The sequence below is a fragment of the Triticum urartu genome, chromosome 5A (genome assembly GCF_056163025.1).
Source record: "Triticum urartu cultivar PI428250 chromosome 5A, HENAU_Tu73, whole genome shotgun sequence".
Lineage (NCBI taxonomy): Eukaryota > Viridiplantae > Streptophyta > Magnoliopsida > Poales > Poaceae > Triticum > Triticum urartu.
In genome coordinates, this window is record NC_141877.1 from 134,032,650 (window position 1) to 134,037,961 (window position 5,312).

Genomic DNA, 5,312 nt, shown 5'->3' on the forward strand with positions numbered 1-5,312 from the left:
CCTGCGTTGCGCAGTCCAAAAGGCATGCAAGTGTAGCAGTATACCCCACCCGGTGTTTGGAAGGCCGTCTTATCCACATCTTTACCACCATCTTGATCTGGTGATACCCTGAGAACGCATCCAGGAAGCACAGCAAGTCGCACTCGGGAGTGGAGTCAACGATCTGGTCGATGCGTGGAAGCGGGAACGGATCTTGGGGGCAGGCCTTGTTGAGGTTGGTGAAGCCGACGCATATCCGCTCCTTCCCGCCTTTCTTGGGGACAACGACGAGGTTTGCTAGCCACTCGGGGTACCGAACCACGCGTATGACACCCGCAGCCTCCAGCTTGCGGGTTTCTTGGACGATGAAAGCTTGCTTCTCCATGGACTGCCGCCTCTCCTTCTGCTTCACGGGGCGTACGTTGGGGCACACCTTCAGGTGGTGCTCTATCACCTCTCTTGGGACCCCCACTAGCTGATTGGGCTCCCAAGCGAACACTTCCTTGTTCGCGTGCAAGAACTTCACCAACGCCTCCTCCTGACCAGGCTCGAGGTTGACGCCTATGGTAAAGGTTTCCCCGGAGGACCCGTCCTCCTTGACTGGCACTCACTTGGTTTCCTCCTTGACCTGAGTGAAAAACTGCTTCTTCTTGGTTTGTGCGGCTCCCTCGGCCTTGGAGGCATCCGAGTCGGAGGGCTGCACTGTTGCGGCGGTCTTGAGGGCGGGCTTGACCGTCATCAAGGCTTCCTTGGCGTCCCCCTTGATGGTGAGGACACCCTCGCTCCCTAGCATCTTCATGAGGTTGTAAGCTGGATGGGTTGCTGCCATGAACTAGGCCAGAGCCGGGTACCCGAGGATGGCGTTGCACGGGAGGCCGATGTGGGCGATGTCGAAGTCGATGAGCTCGGTGCGGTAGTTGTCACGCGTGCCGAAGGTCACGGGGAGGCGGATATGCCCCAGGGAGTAGGCGGATCTTCCGCCAACCCCTGAGAAAGGCTTGCTAGGACGAAGCCGCTCGAGCGGTACGTGAAGAAGGCTGAAGGCCTCGACGGAGAGCACGTTGAGGCTGGCACGGCCGTAGACGAGCGTCTTGGTGATGGACACATGGCAGATGGTGGGCATGCAAAGCATCGGGAGTGCACCCGAGCCGACGGTGGAGGCGGGATGATCCCCTGAGTCGAAGGTGAGGTCGGCCTCGGGCGCGGCCCAGCCCAGCGGAGCCTCGGGGCGCTTGGAAGCAGCGCCGACCTGGCGAAAGAACGGCTTGACGTGACGATCTGAGGGTGGTGCTTGTGAGCCGTCGAGGAGGGCTGCAACCGCGTGGGGCACCGGTGCCGCGTGGCGCACAACGAAGAGACCGCGCAACTCCTCCCAGGACGCCACCGTGGATCCGGGGAGGTTGAGCAGCCAGGCGCGCGATGCGCCAGTGAGGGCCATGGGAAGCCAGTTGGCCATGACCTTGTCGTCGCCCCGGCCTTAAGTACGGCCTCCTCATACGCCATCAGGAAAGTCGTCGGGTCCGCCGCGCCGTCGTAGCGTGGTGGGATCTCCGGCTTGAACTTGGGCAGCGACTACACCTGTCGCAGGGTGAGGGCCAAGGCTAGGAGCCCCCTGGCCCCGCTGTCGACACCGGTCGTCGGAGCAGGGAGCGAGGCACCTGCCATGAGCGCGAAGCAAGGTGGCGGCGGAGCGCAGATCGACAGAAGGAAAACTCTAGCGCACCCCCTACCTGGCGTGCCAAATGTCGGATCACGGGTTCCGGCAAAACCCTTAAGATTCCAACACTTGGGTGCGCGCGAAGATCTCCCCCCTACCGATCCACGTCCTAGCTTTGCTAAGATCTTATGGGCTAACTCGACGAACTCGTAACACAAGGGACACAAGGTTTATACTGCTTCGGGCCACCGTTGTGGTGTAATACCCTACTCCAGTGTGTGGTGGTGGATTACCTCTTGGGATGGGGATGGATAGTACAAGGGGAAGAATAGCCTCCTGAGGAGAGGTGTTCTTGTGCTCGGTGAACTTGTGGTTGTTCTCTCTCTCTCTCGATCTGATCGATCAATCCTCGAGGCGAGTTCTCGATCTCCCCCTTCCTACTATGGTGGCTAGTCCTATTTTTAGAGGCCCTGGTCGTCTCCCCAAATATTGAGCGGGAAGGGAGACAAGAACGGCCAATTCGAAAGGGGACAGCTAGTACAGCTTATCCTGACAAAAGTGGTCTTCGCTACCAAAGACTCTAGTGGTGACGCTGTCTTGGGCTCCACGATGACCTCCGTATTGACGTCCTTCTATTCTTGGTCCCGTTGCACCAATATGGAAACCATTGCTTCACGCCTCGGTACTCTGCGTTTGCGCTTGCTTCCTTAGCACCAAAGAGGAAACAAGGACACTGTGCGTGCTGGCGCCCGCCTGGCCTTGGTCGTCATGGCTTACATCATTGGAACCTCAGGAGGTTTGCCTGGCCTTGATCTCTCCGCCCCTCATGAGCCAGCCTGGTGAGGCCGCTCCTGAGGAGGTCTTGTGTCATTCACCTCGCGAGGGTCTTGAGTCCTTGCTGGTGAAGATGGGTCGTACGGGCCTGCTCGCAGAGCCATGCGGTGAGACGCAGGCAGGCAAGTCTGGGGACCCCCGTTCCCAGAACGCCGACACAATCATCGCCGGTGAAAGATGGGCACGTGGACCCGAGTCGTGAGGGCAACTTCGGTGGCCCACTCCGGCGAGAGCACGGCCACAGCCGCCATGTGCGTGCTAACAAGGTGCATGAGCACGCCGCAATCTGCGACCGGGCAGCCATGGCAGCCCAAACGGCCGCTGTTGCTTCTCATGTGGCGGTAGCAACATCTGGCTCGGGGATAACAACTGGCGAGAGCAGCACAACAGCTGTCTGTTCCGCAGCGGCGGCCTTAGCCCTGATGGAGGCCGCCACGACCATGTTGAGGCCGCCCACGCCCAGCTCCTGGTGGTCACCGCACAAATCGAACAAAGCTTCTCCGACAATGGTCGACAACCACGGCAAAAGAGCTGGCAATCATTGACAGCGTTCGAGCAGCCGTCCGCTCCTCTGCCGCATACGTTGCGATGACGGAGCCCGTCCAAGCCCAGATCGTGTCGGCCCGCGCCCAGCTCGTGGCGGCCTTTTCCAAAGAGATGGCAGACGCGGATGGTGAGATGCTTGTCGAGTATGGTGCGATGAATGCCATGGAGCCCCTTCCCCAGGAGACCGTCGGGCGCGAGCTGGACATGGAGGCAGCGGCGGAGATCGACGAGCATCAGCCGTAGTAGTACTCTTTGTTTTGTTTAATTAAGAGCGTCCGTCTATAATTTGTTAGAGTAATGTTTATGTCAGCTAGCTCTATTTAATTTTTGAACTTGCTCGATTAAGAAGTTAATCTCCTTTGTGTACCCAAATTATGAAATGACGTGGATGACCCCTGTAACCAGGGAAATTCGAACCAAAATTTTTGACGTTCAAACTAATCACACACAGGTTAAGCTATCTAAATCGTTTGTGATGTTCACATATCGTACACAGTTCTGAATAAGGGCCGTGTCTGATGACACTTTGCACGCCAGTTTTTTCGCTGAAGTGATTCCAAATTTTCGGCTTCCGTGGAAATATTTACGTCCCCACCCCCTCCCCCTTACCAAAAGCCACATTTCCCCTGTTCCCGCCTTCCTTTCCAAGTTGAAACCTTCACTCCTTGCTTGCAGCGCCGCCGCCTCCTCGCCGGCGACCCTACTTCACGTTGCTTGGCCTCGCCTATCCAGGCAGGTAATCGACACCGACTCCCATCGTCCTCCTCCTTCGACATCCCACGTGCCCCGACCGCCGGCGTGAGCGTGACACCTTCCACCCAAATCACCGACCCTGAAGGAAATATGCCCAGAGGCAATAATAAAGTTGTTATTTATATTTCCTTATATCATTATAAATGTTTCCTAATCATGCTAGAATTGTATTAACCGGAAACTTAGTACATGTGTGAATACATAGACAAACAGAGTGTAACTAGTATGCCTCTACTTAACTAGCTCATTAAATCCATGATGGTTATGTTTCCTAACCATAGACATGAGTTTTCACTTGATTAACAGGATCACATCATTAGAGAATGATGTGATTGACTTGACCCATCCATTAGCTTAGCACAATGATCGTTTAGTTTGTTGCTATTGCTTTTTCCATAACTTATACATGTTCCTATGACTATGAGATCATGCAACTCCCGAATACCGGAGGAACACTTAGTGTGCTACCAAAAATCACAATGTAACTGGGTGACTATAAAGATGCTCTACAGGTGTCTCTGATGGTGTTTGTTGAGTTGGCATAGATCGAGATTAGGATTTGTCACTCTGAGTATCAGAGAGGTATCTTTGGGCCCTCTCGGTAATGCACATCACTATAAGCCTTGGAAGCAATGTAACTAATGAGTTAGTTACGGGATGATGCATTACGGAACGAGTAAAGAGACTTGCCAGTAACGATATTGAACTAGGTATTGAGATACCGACGATTGAATCTCGGGCAAGTAACATACCGATGACAAAGGGAACAACATATGTTGTTATGCGGTTTGATCAATAAAGATCTCCGTAGAATATGTGGGAGCCAATATGAACATCCAGGTTCCGCTATTGGTTATTGACCGGAGACGTGTCTCGGTCATGTCTACATAGTTCTCGAACCTGTAGGGTCCGCACGCTTAACGTTCGGTGACGAACGGTATTATGAGTTTATGTGTTTTGATGTACCGAAGGTAGTTTGGAGTCCCGGATGTGATCACGAACATGACGAGGAGTCTCGAAATAGTCGAGACATAAAGATCAATATATTGGATGACTATGTTTGGACATCGGAAAGGTTTCGAGAGAGTTCGGGCATATACCGGAGTACCGGGGGGCTATCGGAACCCCCGGGGAGTCAATGGGCCTTAATGGGCCATAGTGGAAAGGAGGAGGAGGCCGCCAAGGTGGCCCCCCCAGCCCAATCCGAATTGGACGGGGGGCCGGCCCCCCTTTCCTTCTCTCCTTCTCCCCCTTCCTTCCCTCTCCTACTCCAACTAGGGAAGGGGGAATCCTACTCCTACGGGGAGTAGGACTCCCCCCTTGGGCGTGCCTAGGAGGCCGGCCCTCTCCCCCTCCTCCACTCCTTTATATACGGGGGGAGGGGGCACCCCATAGATACACAAGTTAATTATTGATCTCTTAGCCGTGTGTGGTGCCCCCCTACACCATAATTCACCTCGGTCATATCGTTGAAGTGCTTAGGCGAATCCCTGCACCGGTAACTTCATCATCACCGTCATCACGCCATCGTGCTGACAAAGCT